Here is an 18838-nt window from a genome sequence, read left to right as displayed (position 1 = left end):
CAGCTAATGCCTCATCTAGGGCTGCTGACTTTGGTTCTGTGTTGAGGAGGCATTGTTGGCTTTGGCTTCGACCTTTACCTGATGGTATCAAGGCTGAGTTGATGGCTGCTCCTCTGGATAATAAGCATTTATTTGGTGTCGCTGCTGCTGAGTTGTTTAAGTCCCTCCAGAAAAAGGGTGAAGCTCTACAGGATTTGAAGCATACTTTTGTTTCACCTGTTACTAAATTTCAAAGGAATTACCCTAACATGCCTACTTTTGTTTGTAGACAGTCTCACCCTCCCCACACAGGTAAGAAGGGTGGTAGAAGCTAAGTCTACCCAAACCTCTTAAGCTCAGAAACCTCATTTTCCTGACAAACCGGGTGTCTCTAAATATCCTTTCCCTGCTTTTCTCACTCGCATTCCTCTTTCTCTTCATCTTTCCCTGTCCCTTCCTATTTGGTTAAATGTCACTCAAGACTCCTGGGTTTTTTCTGTAATTTTCCAGGGGTATTATATCATCTGGAACCCCCCCCCTCCCCATTTTCAGGAATAACAGCCCTTTTTCCAGAGGTACTTTAGGTCCTGTTGACTCAGGGAACAATTCAAAAAGTTCCAACTCCTCAGAGGGGAAATGGGTTTTACTCCAGAATGTTCCTGGTTCCCAGGAAAGGAGGTACCTAAAGACCCAGTCTGGGTCTCTCTCAGTTAAACACCTTTTTGAAAATCCCTTCCTTTCAGATGCTATACTTTTAAACCTTGTTTCCTCTTCCAGTTTCTCAAGCTTTTCTTGTTTCCCTGGATCTCAAGGATGCTTATGTACATATTCCTATTCATTCCCTTTTCAGGAAAGTTTTACTTTTCTCTGTTGCTTCCTGGCATTTTCAGTTCTCTGCTTTGCCCTTTGACCTCTCTACTACCACAAGCATCTTCAACAGATACCTCACTCCTGTGATTGCTTTTTACAGATTGAGTGGAATACAGATATTCCCTTACCTGGATGACTTACTCATTCAGGCCTCTTCTCCAGAGTTTTCACATCAGCATCTTCACTTTGTTATTTGCCTGCTGCAAATCCTGGGGTTTACTGTGAGCTTCCAAAAATCATTCCTGACTCCTTCTCATGATAATTCTTTTCTAGGATGCATGCTCCAGACTGTTCCAATACTGGCATCAATGCCTCCTCCCTAGGCTTTAACTCTGATTGCTTTCTTTCAGTCCCTTCTTCCTTTGGCTTTCATTACAGATAGAGAGTTTCTAAGGCCTCTGGGTTACATGGCTCCCATCTTTCCTATGCTTCCTCTGGCCAAGCACCATATGAGGAAAGCTCCAGTGGTTTCTGACTTCAACAGTCTCATCCTTTATATTTTCTAGTCCCTCTTCTTCCATGTCTCAAGTTGGAACTTTAGTAGTGAATTCATCTGTTGTCCCTCAACCCAGGGCTGCCTTTGAACCTCCCATTCCCTCTCAGGAACTCTTCACAGATGCCTTAGACTTGTGATGGGGGCCTCCTTCTGTCCCTCTGAAATTAGGAGGCCTTTGTTCTCTTCGACAAAAGAAAGACCGCATCAATGTCAAAGAAATGATAGCTCTTCTGGCTCTTCAGGCCTTTCATTCTGTTTTGTTTCCAGGGCCCCTCAGAATTCTTTCAGACAATACCACAGTGATGTGGTATATCAACAAGCAAGGAGGGACAAGGTCTTATCTTCTGTGCAGACTAGCTCTTCAAGTTTGGGTATTTAGCTGTCCATTATCAGGTGATCCTTCAGGCTGTTTATATTCACTCAGATCAGAACATAGCGGCAGATTCTCAGAGCAGGTCTATAACACAATCCCATGAGTAGATGCTTCACAGAGATGTGTTTCTGGACATTGTCAACTTGTGAGGTACTCCCCAGGTAAATCTATTTGCCTCGCCTCTGAACAAACAGCTTTCTCTCTCTTTTGCACCAGAATCCCATGTCCTGTGGCTTGGAAGGTGGGCGCTCTCTCTTTTTCTTGGAAGGGGATATTTCTTTATGCCTTCCCTCCCCTTCCTCTCATTCTGAAGGTCCTGTTCAAGGTAAAATAGGATGCTTCCAAAATCTTCCTGGTGACTCCATTTTGGCACAGACAGCATTGGTTCCCTCTTCTTCTGCATTTAGCCAAAGCAGCCATCACAAGTTACCTTGCAGGGTGGACCTACTCACACAAGACAAGAGATCTATAATTCATCCCCACCTCTCTACTTTTTAACTGGTTTTGATCCCTTTCAGACACCTTTTTTCTGAGGACATCCTTCAGGTCCTGCAGGAGGCCAGGAAACCCACTTCTAGAAAATCTTATTTGTCCAAATATCTAATTTGTCCAAATGGAAGAGATTTTCTGTCTGGTGCCTTTCTTGTAACCTGGATCCACTTATTGTGGATGTTCCTTTAGTTCTCTCTTATTTGTGCAATTTGCTCAATGCTGGGTTGGCATATTCTTCTGTTAAGGCCCACCTATCAGCTATTTCTACTTGTCTGCCTTTGACTCCACCTTTGTCTTCTAGATTTGAAGTCAAACAGTTTCTTAAAGGCATCATTCACATTAGGCCTCCCAGCAATCATGTTCTTCCTTCCTTGGTCCTTAATTTTGTTTTTGAAAAATTGACTCAGGATTCTTTTGAGCTTGCAGCTTCCTTACAGTATTGTTCTTGAAAAACTGTTCTTCTTTTGTCTTTTCCCTTTGCCAGCCTAGTATTTGAGCTGTAAGACCTTATGGCTGTTCCTCCTTTTTTGTTTTTTTTATAAGGATAGGGTGCTTCTTTATACAAATCATTATTTTATGCCCATAGTGGATAATGAGTTGTCTCTTAATCAGTCTATCCATTTGCTCACTTTTTCCATTCTCTGCAATCTGCTAGTGTGAAGGTTCTTCACAACATGGATTTGCATAAACAACTCAGATATTATTTGGATAAAAAAATGAAGCCATTTGTAAATCCGAGCAGCTTTTTATTTCCTTTCATCCTAAGTTTGTTAGGTTTGGCTGTTTTCAAGCAAACCATTTTTTTCTTGGCTATCTAAAGTAATTTCTTTTTGTTATTCCTTTCATGGGAATAGCCTTCCTTCTTCTACTAAGGTTCATTTTACTAGAGCCATAGCCTTTTCTAGTGTTTTTAAAGGGTTTGGATCCTAATTCCATTCTTGATACAACTACTTTGACTTTTGTGCATACCTTTACCAAGCAGTATAAGTTGGATGTGATTTCTAGGGCTAGAGGTGGTTTTGCAAAGGCCATTCTTCACGACTTTCTGGAGGGCTCAACTGGCCCTTCCTTCTCCCAGTCTTCTTCCTGTGCTGTTGTACTCTCCATATTGTAAAAAATACTGCAACAGTGATATGGAAGGACATAGTACGGTTATGTAAAATCTTATCATAACAGTAGATGCCCTTCTCTTCACTGTTGCAGTGTTTGCTCCATCCACCCCCCCGATCCCTTTTCTTCTGTATGTACTTGTTACTTTTTAGTTTCCTATGACTGCCATTCATAGGTTCATAGGTTCATAGATTAGTACTAAGCTAACTGCCCTTGCGAGTCATTTTAAGCCTAGCCAGTTGTCCCTTGTGAGACTCAAACCCTGCACCTTGTGTTTGTAAGGCAAACACCTTAACCATTAGGCCACCCTTCAAACTCCTACTGGGACTTTTCTTCTGATGATGATGATATGTCCAGATGTCAAAGTGTTCAACTGCATTTACTCTGATGCATTTATTACTGCTTGTTAGTAGCCTGATTAAATTGCAACTGTTATTGTAAGCCTTTTGGCTTTGGTTTAAGCACTTGGGCTTCAGGCCAGTTGTTTTACATTAAAGTTTGTGGTCTACACTCTTGTGGCAGGAGAGGTAGCTTACATCCTTCTAAGTTGGGAATTGCTGGTTGAAGGCTTAGTGTGTCTGTTATTTTAAAAGTGTCTTAGTTCTGGTTTAACTGCTTTGGCTTCCGGACAGTTATTTTACATTAAGAAGGTTTGTGATCTACACTCTTGTGGGAGGAGATGGTAGCCACTACCCTTCTGAGCTGAGAGTGTCTGGTTGGAGGATTATTGCCTGCTTATTTAAACTGTTTTTTTCTGAAACTGTTGCACTTTGTTTGCTGTAGCATAGACTAAATTCAGAACTATTGAATCTAGTTCTGTTTGTATAACTTGAGCACTAAACCAGGCCATCTTTGGTTGGATAGGCTTCCCCTGAACCCTAGTGGCAGGAGGGTATAGTTAGAACTCATGTGATTGAAGGATTGAAGGATGCTGGAACAAGGCTCGGTTTTGAGCTTTTTATTAGTTAATTTGTTTAAATCAGTTTGCTCTCATTTGCTACATAATCACCGCATTTGGACTTGTTTTAGCAAAGCTCCACAGAGTTTGATGACCAGCTGACCAGCTACTGCTTTGGTGTATTTATCTGATCAATCCAAGCCATCTGCTAATTTCTGCAAAACCTAAATCAAATATTTCACTGTATATTGCACTTTTGAATGGCATTTTTACCATTTCATTGCTTATTTGAGCAGTGTTTTTTCTGAAATTGTTGCACTTTGCTGCAGCATAGACAAGATTAGGACCTGCTGATTCTAGTTCTGTTTGTATAATGTGAGCACTAAACCAGGTCACCTTTTGATGGAGAGGGTTCCCCTGCACCCTAGTGGCAGGAGTATGCAGTTAGAACTCATCTGACTGAAGATTACTGGAACAGGGCTCAGTTTTGAGTTTTTTTATTGGTTAACTTGTTTAAATCAGTTTGCTCTCCTTTGTTACATAAACACCGCGTTTACCACATTTACGAGGGTTTGCACATGTTAGCCCATCACACACTGCCATTAAGTGGTGGGCACCCTCGGTGGTTATAGATGCAAACACTTTTGCCTGCAAATTTGCCCTTAGTACTCTGCAGGTACTCCATCGGTAACTTCTCATGATTGTGCCTCACTGATAGGTGATACATTCAGCGGAAGCTCCCGAGGTACAAACACAGATCCTACCCACTAGTCCTTTGTATTTTTTGTCCACTTCTCCTGTCCTCTGCTTTACCTGGTCCTTCCTCTCCTCTCCCTGTTTTCTGACCACATCAACTTACCTAGTATTATAGATGGAAAATTTCCCACAGTTTCTCCAGCCATTCTCGTTGACATGGGCATCACAAGGCAGTTTAGCAACTGCTTCATGTACACTGACAACACACATCTTCTAGTCCACACAAATTCATTATGTGAGAGATGCATCTATATCAAGATCCCAGAATCCAGGCTCTCTCACTCACCAGTCAGTTCATCTAATACTAATCAGCTCACCTCCTGCACCTACCAAATTAACAACACATAAACCTACATATGAGGAGGTTCTTACCAGAAGCTTACCTAAAAATCAGAGGTCTTCTAAACACAAACACAAGCATACCTCATGCTTGTTGAAGTCAAAAAAATGATTGACTTAAACAATTGGCTTAGTTTCTGGTGTCATTCAAAGGAGATCCAGTATCTGTCAGCCAGGGATGACATGGTCGACAGACCTCAATCCTTTGCCAGAGATGGTCTTCATCTGTCACCCCTGGAATTTCAGTTATTGGCTAAGGCTCTTGCCACCCTCATAGTGCCTTTCTTAGACAATGTCACAAGAACAAAATTCCTGATGTAAAAATGCTGTCTGAAAACACCCTCAAGGTTATGCTGCTAAATGCTAGGAGTCTAAACCAGAAACTGCACTCACTGAAGCAGTCCTCGCTTCAGAAGGTGCTGACATTTGTGCAGTCACTGAGACCTGGTTTAAGGCTGCAGAGAGCACCCCAGTTATACCAGGTTACATTTCCTTGCACACATTCAAACGACAAACTAAAGGCATGAGAACTAAAGGAGGCGGTGTATCAATATTCAATAAAGATAAATACATCTCTAGACTGGTTAAACAGCACAATTCCCTAAAATTACTTCAGATGCAATTGACTGTAGGTAAGACCTCTCTTCAGGTCATTGCTAGCTATAGGACCTCCTACATGAATCAGGGCATTCACTCAGCTTACTTGGATCTACTTAAGGCAATCAAGATACAACCCAGCACCGTGGTTTTGGGTGAATTTAATTATATGTCCATTAACTGAGTAAATTATATGGTTCTAAATCACTTGCCAAAGGTTCCTGGACATCATTAATTCCAGTGCTCTGGAGAAGCTGGTTGACACATCCACAAGAGGCTCAAACATCCTGGATCTGGTGCTCACCAACATGGGGGTCCGCTGCACCACCCACAGTGTGTGGCCATCCCTGGTGAGATTTGACCACAAATCAGTCTCGCTAGAGGTAACTGTAGTGCAAGACCTCCCCTTAGCAACAACTAGACTACAAAACTTCTCCAAGGCCAATTACAACCTCTTGTGTAACGGCATAAAAAGTTTCATACACCCTCCCCCACTGATGGAACAGACACCTATGCTGAGTTATACACCAATGCTTTATACGAGCACCTGTACAACTGTATTGACTCTGCTGTAACTGACAGAACTAAAGCAAGATCTTCAAGGGAAAACAAACCTGCCTGGTGGATAACTGCCATTAATAGGCTGTACAACAGGAGAAAGAAGTTGTTGTCTAAGAGTAGGAAGGAATGGTTTCAAAATGGAAACACTCCCTCCTCGACATAAACAAGTAAATAAGACTCCTAGTGAAGTCCTCCAAAGCTAACTTTGAATTCCAGTTAGCTTCTCTAACTAAGGATAACCACAAGGCATTCTTTAGTTACATCCATAACCTCAAACATAAGGCCCAGATTTGAGCTGAACTCATAGTTAATGGTACTACATATATAGATCCTGTTGGCTGACAGTTTTACTGAAAACTTCAAACCTCTGTCCCCATCACATATATCCTAAAGCATCCCTAACACCTGCCCCCACCTAGTATCTCCAAGGAAGAGGCCTTAAATGCCCTCTTCAAGGCCAAAAACACAGCCTCTATGGGACCAGACAACATCACGGGCTGTGCTCTACATAAGTTAAAACAGGAATTAGCATCACCATTGGGCACGCTTTTCAATCACAGCCTAAGCACTGGCTTCATCCCAGCAGAATAGGAAACAGCTATCATCATCCCTTTGCACAAATGGGGTGCATCCATGGAGCCTGGGAACTATAGACCCATTAATCTGACCAGCTTTATCTGCAAGGCCATGGAATGAACCGTCATGGACCCTAATAACAAAGATAGAGGACATCTCCAAACACTTGACCCCACCCAGTTTGGCTTTGTCAAAGAAGAGATCATGCTTGTTAAACTTGGTAGAATTCTTTGAGACAGTCACCAAAGCCCTAGATGAGAGCAAATCTGTGCATATGACCTACCTAAACTTAGCCAAGGCCTTTGACACCATCACCCTCTCAGGCATCATTGATAAACTCACACTGTTGGGTATCAACCCACATATTCTCAGGTGGGTTGCAAACAGGCTGACTGATAGAACTCATACAGTCAAAATAGGGGACTCCATCTCTTCCAGCAGACCCATAACCAGTGGTGTTCTACAGGGATCGGTTCTAGGACCCCTACTATTCAGAATCCAATTCTTTGAAGTACAGGCTAAAACTGAAGGATTGTGGCTGACAAAGTTTGCTGATGACTGCAAAATGAAAGTGATAATTGAAACCTCTAGTGATGTCAACACCCTGCAAGAAGGTCTTATGCAGACTAATGACTGGTGACAAAGTCAAGGTCTTAAACTTAATGCAAAAAAATGCATTATCATCCCCTTCGGCAAGGGTGATGTTCCTGCAAACTACCACATCAATAGCAATACCCTAAGCACACAGTCTTTTGCATACCTCTCAACCATACCAAATTCCTCAGTATTTACTGGTTTTGTGGGCAAAATAATGGGGTGCCATGATTTTCTGAGTGGTACCTGCAATTCCCGATTTTATTTTTTTAATGGCTGACATCAGACTGGGAGTGGGATTTTCAAGCTGAGGGGCATTGCTAGTAGTTGTGTAGGATATGGCTGCTGCTGCTTTTGTCTCTGAATCAGTCACAGCATACTTTCTAATAATCTATGCTTCACCTAGCCCACAGATTGAGTGGTGACCAAAGCTCAGGCTATGACATTTGCAGAGTGCTGACAAGGAATGCAGCAGTAAGTGGTTTGCTTTGGTGGCACTTTTAGTTATCATGCATGTCACTTGTGGGATGCTGCTGCTACCGTGAATGAAGGTGTCATTTTCTTGGGAGTTGAACAGGACTGATGGTTTGGGCAATACATTTGGAGATATTTGGTGTTTCTAAGAGATGGGAAGGAAGAAGTATTTTGTCCATATATTCCATTCATTTTATTTTGGCTGTGTGTGTGTGTGTGTGTGTGTGTGTGTGTGTGTGTGTGTGTGTGTGTGTGTGTGTGTGTGTGTGTGTGTGTGTGAGTGTGTTTGTGTGATGCTAGTAGTGATTCTTTAAGGGTACGTGAGTTACAGCCTGTAGAACATCAGCTGAGTCAGGAAATCCAGCATAAGGAAATGATTTGAAAGAGCTGGCTGGGTGTTCTGGTGTGTAACAACACCAGGATTGTAAATGACAAAATCAAATGATAGTTATGCATGCATTTAAAGTGTTTTTTGATTGTATCTGCTTTATTTTCTGAAAAAAAAATGTATATATATATATATATATATATATATACATATTTTTTGTGTGTGTCTTTTGGCTTTTTCCTGTTTAGGGGTCGCCACAGCGGAACTCCGGTCCGCTAATGATTGGCAGTAGAGTTTTACGTGCTGGCTTGCCAGGCCTAATGCACAACCTTCAAAGAAGGAACCCCGTTCACGCATGTCACCACACAGTAGACGCTCTAATTGAGGATCGAACGGGCAACGTCTAACTGTGAGGCGACAACGCTACGCAGCACCACCACCGCAGTAGTGTGTATATATATATATATATATATATATATATATATATATATATATATATATATATATATATATATACATATATACACACATACGTGTTTCCTGCCTTTCTAAGCTAGTATAGTCCAGTTTTCAGGTTAGTGCTGAATTCAGGGCTGTGTTACAAATCTCTGGGTTTGCCCATACCTTACTTGGATAGAAGGAAGTTTCTCTGTTCACCTGTGAGAGATGGGAGCTTTGAGCATCCTATCTGTCCCTGGAGGAGTGGTTTCAGCCCAGAAATTAGTAGCTTATTGGCCATTTTGGGCTAATTTCTATCTCTTTCATTTCCCTGCTATAAAAAACACATTTGCCCGGTTTTGCACACCGAGCAGCGCCTGTTAGCTAGGGTATAACTATTCCCAGCTTTACAAAGTCTCCTGTTCAAATTTTCCCTTGGAACTAGACAAACTTTCAACTTAAGCACTCATGCCATTCATTTCTCAACTTGGCACTTGCCCAAAATTCATAGCAAGCACTTATAAACCCTAGCACTAGACCCCCCCCTATACTGTACAGAAGGGCAAGGCTCTCTATTCCACCTTACCAGCCAGTCAGTAAAACAGTTCACTGTACCTATCCAGGCATGTCCAAAGGGCAGGTTCAAGTGTACTCTCCAGTCCAATTGTGTCATGTACACAGACAATCCTGTCCTCCTACCACCAAACAGTAATGCATGCGAGAGATGCAATTATACAGCCAAACTTGTGGCTAAGCTCTTTCAACCCAAGACTGGATCAGACAGTCAAGAGGAGAAGGAAAATACTAGCATCACACCACCAGTCTCACATAGACCCATTAAACCAGCACTGGCAAAAAAACACACATAAATACACAAAAACATACTCTGAGGCTCTAAGTAAAAATCTGCAAAAGCAACAGAGACCTCCAAAGCAGACATCCAAGCAACCTCCACCCCCCCCGACACAAACCATGAAAGACATACTTCACAAAACCAGTGTGCCACGCAATCACAGCCCTTAAGGCAAAATAACATACCCAACATACTAGTAACAGGTGACTTTATAGTCAGGCACACTGACGCCCCACTCACTAGACTGAATAAGGAGAAGGTTACTGTTAGCTGCCTGCAGGTGCCAGGATCCGCCATATAACACAAGCACTCAGGTCACTCCAGAACAAGTACAAATATGACTCTGTCATTGTCCATGTTGGTGTGAATGGCCTGAGCCCTACCTCCCTGGACTACATGAAAAGAGACATGGAAGAGCTCTCTGATCACATAGCCCAGGCCAGTATGACCCTAACCCTGAGTAGCATCCTGCCCTCACCAAGAATGATACCACGGTATAAAGAAAACAGTTATCAATTTCAACAATTGGCTAAGTTTCTGGTGTCATTCAAAGGGGATCCAGTGTCTGTCCACCTGGGATGACATGCTTGACAAGCCATGCTGCTTCACTATTGGTGGCTTGCACCTGTCACCCTTAGGCTTTCAAATACTAGCCAAGGTTCTTGCCACTCCCATAGTGCCTTTTTTCGGCAAGCCTCAAAAGACAAACCCACCATGTAAACAGCAGAAGTAACAAAAAACTGAGGGTAATGCTACTCAATGCCAGAAGTCTAAACCTCAAAATGCACGCACTCGAGGCACTCCTCAGTAGGGAGAAAATCAATATATGTGCAGTAACAGAAACCTGGTTTAAGGCTCCAGAGAGCACACCAGCACTACCAGGCTACACCTCATGCCATACATTTCGGCCACAGAATCCGGACCAAAATACAAAAGGCGGGGGCGTATCCATATTCATCAAGGATACCCACACCTCCCGGTTAGTGGCACAGCACGATGCTTCAGAGATCATCCACGTACAACTAACAATGGGCAAAACTGCAATTCAAATTGTATCTTGCTACAGATCACCCAACATTTCCCAGGACCCCCATTCCGCGTTTCTGGAAACACTGGGAAACATAAAGGTCCTACCAAACACCCTAATATTGGGTGATTTCAATTACCCAAACATTAACTGGTAGAACTACTCAAGTACTAACTCCCTTGCCCAACATTACCTAGAATTTATAAACTCAAATGCCCTGGATCAACTGGTCAACACTCTCACCAGAGGTGATAACATATTGGACCTGGTCATCATCAGCATGGGCGACCGGTGTCCCACACCAGAGGTCAACCTTTCACTGGTTAGATCTGATCATAAACAAGTCACTTTGCATATCCACATTCTGCCCCCACCCCAGACAAGGAAACCACCGTGAAAAACTTTTCAAAAGCAAACTTCATGTTACTTAAGACCGAGGTGGAAAGTTTCAAAGCTCCCATGCTAAAGGATAACTCTGTCCAAGCTGCAAAATCCTTTACTAATGCATTCTATGGACACCTACAAGAATGCATGGATCATGCTATCCCAAGCAAAACCAAAACTTACTTCTCCAAGAAAAGGAAACCAGTCTGGTGGACCCCTGCCATAAACAAGCTATACAATAGAAGGAGGAAACTAGTACAGAAAAGAGTAAAATCCCAAGAAGGGAAGACATCCCTGATTAGGAGCAGCAAGAAGCTACGATCCCTCATAAAATCATCCAAGGCAAGCTTGGAAAGAAAAATTGCCAAGGACTCCAAAGATAACCACAAGGCATTCTTTAGCTATGTCAAGAATCTAAGTGGCAATGCTCAGATCTGCAGAATGGCACAAAATACACTGAACTGACCGATATCGCCAACATCCTGGCAGACAGATTCAGTGCAAACTTCACCCCCCTCTCACCCCTAAAAGGGTCCATAACCATACCAGAAGAATGTAAAGCCCCTGAAATCACAGACACTGAGTGAGTCTTGGTTTTGTTTCCAGAAATGCGGAATGGGGGTCCTGGGACATGGTGGGCGATCTGTAGCAAGCTACAATTTGAATTGCAGTTTTGCCCATTGTTAGTTGTATGTGGATGATCTCTGAAGCATTGTGCTGTGCCACTAACCTGGAGTGTGGGTATCCTTGATGAATATGGATACACCCCCGCCTTTTGTATTTCGGTCCAGGTTCTGTGGCCGAAATGTATGGTATGAGTTGTAGCCTTGTAGTGCTGGGGGTGCTCTCTAGAGCTTTAAACCAGGTTTCTGTTACTGCACATATATCGATGTTCTCCATACTGAGGAGTGCCTTGAGTACATGCATTTTGAAGTTTAGACTTCTGGCATTGAGCATTACCCTCAGTTTTTTGTTACTTGTGCTGTTTACAGCGGTGGGTTTATCTTTTTAGCCTTGCCTAAAAAAGGCACTATGGGGGTGGCAAGAGCCTTGGTCAGTATTCAAAAACCTAAGGGTGACAGGTGCAAGCCATCTCTAGTGAAGCAGCGTGGCTTGTCAAGCATGTCATCCCAGGTGGACAGACACTGGATCCCCTTTGAATGACACCAGAAACTTAGCCAATTGTTGAAATTGATATTTTTTTCTTTATACTGTGGTATCATTCTTGGTGAGGGCAGGATGCTACTCAGGGACAGGGTCATATTGGCCTGGGCTATGTGATCAGAGAGCTCTTCCATGTCTCTTTTCATGTAGTCCAGGGAGGTAGGGCTCAGGTCATTCACACCAACATGGACAATGACAGTCATATTTGTACTTGTTCTGGAGTGACCTGAGTGCTTGTGTTATGTGGCGGATCCTGGCACCCGACAGGCAGCTAACAGTAACCATCTCCTTATTCAGTCTAGTGAGTGGGACATTAGTGTGCCTGACTATAGAGTCACCTATTACTAGTATGTTGGGTATGTTATTTTGCCTTAAGGGCTGTGATTGTGTGGCACACTGGTTTTGTGAAGTATGCGTTTCATTGTTTGTGTTGGGGGGTGGAGGTTGCTTGGATGTCTGCTTTGGAGGTCTCTGTTGCTTTTGCAGATTTTTATTTAGAGCCTCCGAGTATGTTTACGTGTATTTATGTGTGTTTTTTTGCCAGTGCTGGTTTAATGGGTCTCTGTGAGACTGGTGGTGTGATGCAAGTATTTCTCTTCTCCTCTTGACTGTCTGATCTCTGCCTGACATACAAGGCCATGTCCAACCCAGAATTGATGGACATGCTCCACCTAAAGGAAACCTTATCCCCTCGAGCCACACACTCTAGGGATCTAAACCTCACCACAACAATAAATAGTACATGCTGGAGGGATAGATTCCTGTCCCAGAGACTTCCCATGGTTTGAAACAAGATTCCAATCTACATTAGGCAGAGCTCCTCACTAACACTCTTCAAGAGAAACCTTGATGAGTGGATGGGAAACAGAAAGTTTACCCCGGGCATCACTTCAGTGGCTGTGCTGGACAGAGGCACAGGGAACTAATCTAAGGGGGTGGCAAAAGCCAACACATTCTGGCTAGGCTTATAAATGCCTTCGGGCAGATAGCCTAGTACCTACCTATGAACCTATGTAATTTTATTATGATTAGATGTGTATTAGAGGTGGTCTGGTCAGCATTATCATATCCAGTTGAGTTTATGTATGCGTGTGTAAACACACCCACACACATATAATTTTAGGCACATACTAATGTATTGTCTGGGGATTTTTTTTGTCATTAATTGTCGTGGAAGGTACAGTTTGTATTTTGGGTAATAATGTAGCAGGGTCTTGTTGGGCGTCTTACTTGCTAATGTAAATGTAGTCATCTTTATGCAACTGGGAAATCTAGCTGCACTTTGACTTATACAACAGTCTGGCCAGGGTTTGAGTTTCTTGCTTGCCCCATTAATGAAGACAGGCTTGATATTATAGACATTTAACATTATCTATTATAAAGGAAAATGAATAATTGCTTCCAAAGACCTTTGATAGTTGAGAAATGGCTTGGCATTTTCTTTTATACAGTGAGGTAAACTTTTGCTTTAAGTCGGAAGATTGTGCAAGCTGTATTTTTTTCTTTGGGCCTTCTTTCAAATAAGAGAGAGCTAGCATATCACCCCTGTTTGAATGGTCAATTTCTTCATGTTAGCTACATTTACTATTAGTTTGAAGTCTAATAAGCCTTTAAATACAAACATTTTTTATATGTGTAGTGCTGTCTTGAACTGGCAGAGCATACTAGTAGTGCTCTGTATTTTTGGAGGGAAAACACTACAGCTGTAGCCCTTTTGTACTAGCTTTTACTGCAGTGATTTAAGACTACAGACTACAATACACTCCGTACTCTTATTGAATAGATCAACCAAGTCTATGCAATGATTTAATGTCATTAACTGTTTTGGGTTGCATTGCATTACCTACTACACACTATTCACTGTGATTTTTTTTTGAGTTCAATGGCATTGTGAATATTAATATTTAGAAGTGAGTGGTATGCAGGTTAACAAATAAGTAAAATGTTTGGGGGGAGCGAGAGCTTGTGAGCGCATGATGATCTACAAACACGTACAATGTATTGCTCTATCATTTAGCTGTATTAGTATTTTCCATTATGTAAGCCGCGGTGGTGCAGCAGCAGCATTGTTGCCTCACAGCAAGAGGTTCTTCTATTCGATTCTCAGCTGGAGTGCCTTCTGTGTGGAGTCTGCATGTCCATCACGTGGTCGAGTGGCCTCCGAAAGACATGCGTGAATGGGTGTGCCTTTGCTGAAGGTTGGGCGCCGGGCTGGCAATTCAGCACCATAAAAATGTGCTGCCCATCATTAGCAGACCGGAGTTCCACTGTGGCAACCCCTAACAGGGAAAAGACAAAAAGTATTTTCCATTATGTGGTAAATAGACCTACAAAACAGATGTTAGATGTAACTGTTTTTTTCCCCTTCTTTTCTCTTCTGATGTAAAAAAACAGATGTTTTGTTCCTATAATATTAATATTTAAAGTTTAAAAAAATGTTGGCACCAGTTGAATTTTCACAGTGATCTTCATGATTCATGTCTGTAGACTTCAACTTATTAAAACTAATTTTTGTGAGCCTGCTTGTTTAAAGCTGGATCTTGTTAAGTGCATAAAAACATAGAGCTAAGCATCATAATAATGTTTGCTGTTATAAAAATGAAAAAAGTAGTTTTTTGTTTGTTGAAGGTAATCATGTTTGCAAGTTGCATTGCAAGTCTGGGCTTTTAATTAAGTAATCCATAATCTCATTAAAAAAGCTTTTGAATATTTAAATAAGTCTGTTTAATTGTGTTTTGATATGGTCTTTTCCAGTTTATTGATAGATACGTTAAAATGTACATACGTCAGTGACATTGTACAGACTCCCTACCATATTTTGTTATATTGTAACGTTTGTAATTATACCTCTCAATCTCTCAAGCAAGAAATCTGAACAAAGCCTTATTATGTATTTTCTAAGGGATATAAAGTTTGAAATTCAAATGTTTTCCATTATTTATTATTATGCTTTTGCATCCTTCCAAAGCAGCAGCACCAACTCCCCTGTTCTCTATTTCTGCATTAGTTAATACCCCTATCTCCTTCGTCACACATACCAAATTACTAGGGTTCATTACTGAAAATAATATGAAATTTGACAAACATATCGCTCATACAATAACCAAAATCAACAAAAAACTAGGTACTCTTTACAGATGTAAAAACTTCCTAACCAGCGACAGTAAAGTTACCCTAACTCGTTCACATCTTCTCTCTACCTTACTGTAGGCTTCTCCTGTCCTAATTAATCTAAACAAGAGCAATTTAAACAAGCTGTCAGTATGCTACAACAAAATATCAAAATTTGCCACAAACTCCTCCTACCTCACCCACCACTGTAAGGCCCTAAAACAGCTTTCCTGGCTTGAACTCCCTAACACCTTAGCTCTAAACCAACTTCTTCTAGCTCACGAAATACTGTACCAACCTGACAAAACTCCAGCCTTACAAGACCTGATCATCCTCTACTCTAATAACCGAGAGCTTAGATCCACTAACAAGGCACTAATCGCAATCTACAAAAGCCATTACAGCTCTGATGACTCCCTGTATTCTAGCAACATTGCCAAGACTTGGAATTCCCTACCACTACAAATCAGGGTGCAACCTAATAAAACCATCCTCAAAAAACAGCTTATTTCCCACTTAAACAACTACTGGACATGTAACTGCCTAGCACCTGGCTGACATATTCTAACTCCTTTCCCCTACCCACTATCCAACCTCCTCTTTAAAAATCCCACAGATGCACTATATATTATCACACGTTACTTGTAACTGCCTAGCACCTGGCTGACACATTCTAACTCCTTTCCTCTACCCACTATCCAACCTCCTCTTTAATACTCCCACAGATGCACTATATATTATCACACATTACTTGTAACTGCCTAGCACCTGGCTGACATATTCTAACTCCTTTTCGCTATCTACTATCCATCCTCTTTTAAACTCCCGCAGATGCACTATATATTACAACATGTTACTTGTAACTGCCTAGCACCTGCCTGACACATTCTAACTCCTTTCCCCTACCCACTATCCAACCTCTTTAAAACTCCCACAGATGCACTATATATTATCACACATTACTTGTAACCGCCTAGCGCCTGGATGACGTATTCAAACTCTTTTCCCCTACCCACTATCCAACCTCTTTAAAATTCCCAGAGATGCACTGTATATTATCACACATTACTTACCAACTCACTGTCGCCTACTCCCCACTGTCCCATCTATACCCACTAACTCTCCCATAGACTAAGTTGAAAAGTTTTCCCTTGACATGTCAATGCACCTCATACGAACTTGTCTATATTCTTCTCCTTTTTAATTTTTCCTTTCTTGTCTTATCTTCAGTACATCATCAAGATTATCTCTACTAAACATACTGTACAAACAACAATCAAAAGTTACTACCTGCTATACTTTTAATTGTATGTCTAAACCACTATGCTTATGTAAATATCTTATGCAATCATATGTTATTGTCTGCTATATTTTTATAACTGAATGTGTAGATATATTATGTATGGTATGTTAGCAACTGTTCTGGAGCTTTTCTCCCCGGGCCTCTGCTGAAAACGGACAGCTCTGTCCAGTCGGATCTCCCCGGTAAACAAATGTAAAATAAAATAAAATAAAAAATAAAGGAAGAAATGATTTAGTGACGTCAAGCTTCATGTTGGTATCCCATAACTCTGCTGCAGTGGGTGGGGTTACATGTTTATGTACACAAATTTTATGTTAATCAGAGTCCCAATTTTTGGCCAGTTGTACCTACTTTTCATGGGCCTTTGTTCAGAAAAAAAGAGGTTACAAACCCCCCCCCCCGTACTCTTTCCTCATCAGGCCAATAACAGAGTACAGTGCTTCCTTTGGTATGTTCCTTTCCCAACACCTGCAGCAATTTTCTGGCTTGTTAAACTTGATTTCTGCATTAGTAGCTGTATTTAGAGCACAACCAAAAGTTGTTTACTGAATTTCCTGTTTGCACTTAATTTTAAATAGTTTTTTTCTCAAAACTTGCATATTTTCTGTCCTTTCTTGTGTGGGGTCATTTACTGCACTGTTATAACTTGATATTACCTCTGAACCTCTGCTATCTCTGAAAAAACAAAAACAAAAAAAAAATCTTGCTTTTTTTCCACTTTTCTGAGATTTAAAAAAGTTCAGTTACAGGCTTGCTGTTTCCTGAACTGTTTGTAAGTTTCTGTGAGGCCATTTTTGCTTGGGCTAAAGGAAAGTCTCTCTGTTGATCAGTGGCAGTGAATAACATTGAGCAGCTTCCCTGCCCCCATAGGAGTGGTTACTGACTTGAAACTGTAGTTTTATTGGCCAACAGGGGTCATTTCCAAAACTCCTTCATCTTCCTCTCTTAAAACCTAGTTGCCTCGTGGTTTTGGCATCTTTTCAGGCTTGTTGGCTGTTGGTGAAGCACCCACCAAGAGGAGAAAACGCTGAGAGAAGAAGGGAGCCACTTTTGAGATTTTAAGTATTTTTTTCTCTGTTTATTTGCTAAGTTTTTCTGCATAGCTGCCTAGTTTGAGCATTTTCTGGCTTGTTAAACTTGATTTCTGCATTAGTAGCTGTATTTAGAGCACAACCAAAAGTTGTTTACTGAATTTCCTGTTTGCACTTAATTTTAAATTGTTTTTTTCTCAAAACTTGCATATTTTCTGTCCTTGACCTAGCACTCTTGTGTGGGGTCATTTACTGCACTGTTATAACTTGATATTACCTGTGAACCTCTGCTATCTCTGAAAAAACAAACAAAAAAAATCTTGCTTTTTCCCACTTTTCTGAGATTTAAAAAAGTTCAGTTACAGGCTTGCTGTTTCCTGAACTGTTTGTAAGTTTCTGTGAGGCCATTTTTGCTTGGGCTAAAGGAAAGTCTCTCTGTTGATCAGTGGCAGTGAATAACATTGAGCAGCATCCCTGCCCCCCGTAGGAGTGGTTACTGACTTGAAACTGTAGTTTTATTGGCCAACAGGGGTCATTTCCAAAACTCCTTCATCTTCCTCTCTTAAAACCTAGTTGCCTCGTGGTTTTGGTGTCTTTTCAGGCTTGTTGGCTGTTGGTGAAGCACCCACCAAGAGGAGAAAATTCTGAGAGAAGAAGGGAGCCACTTTTGAGATTTTAAGTATTTTTTCTCTGTTTATTTGCTAAGTTTTTCTGCATAGCTGCCTAGTTTGAGCATTTTCTGGCTTGTTAAACTTGATTTCTGCATTAGTAGCTGTATTTAGAGCACAATCAAAAGTTGTTTACTGAATTTCCTGTTTGCACTTAATTTTAAATCGTTTTTTCTCAAAACTTGCATATTTTCTGTCCTTGACCTAGCACTCTTGTGTGGGGTCATTTACTGCACTGTTATAACTTGATATTACTTGTGAACCTCTGCTATCTCTGAAAAAAGAAAAACAAAAAAAAATCTTGCTTTTTCCCCACTTTTCTGAGATTTAAAAAAGTTCAGTTACAGGCTTGCTGTTCCTGAACTGTTTGTAAGTTTCTGTGAGGCCATTTTTGCTTGGGCTAAAGGAAAGTCTCT

Source organism: Protopterus annectens, chromosome 3.part1, assembly GCF_019279795.1.
Source record: "Protopterus annectens isolate FY-2018-M chromosome 3.part1, PAN1.0, whole genome shotgun sequence".
In the NCBI taxonomy this organism is placed as follows: Eukaryota; Metazoa; Chordata; order Ceratodontiformes; family Protopteridae; genus Protopterus; species Protopterus annectens.
This window is presented reverse-complemented; position numbering follows the sequence as displayed.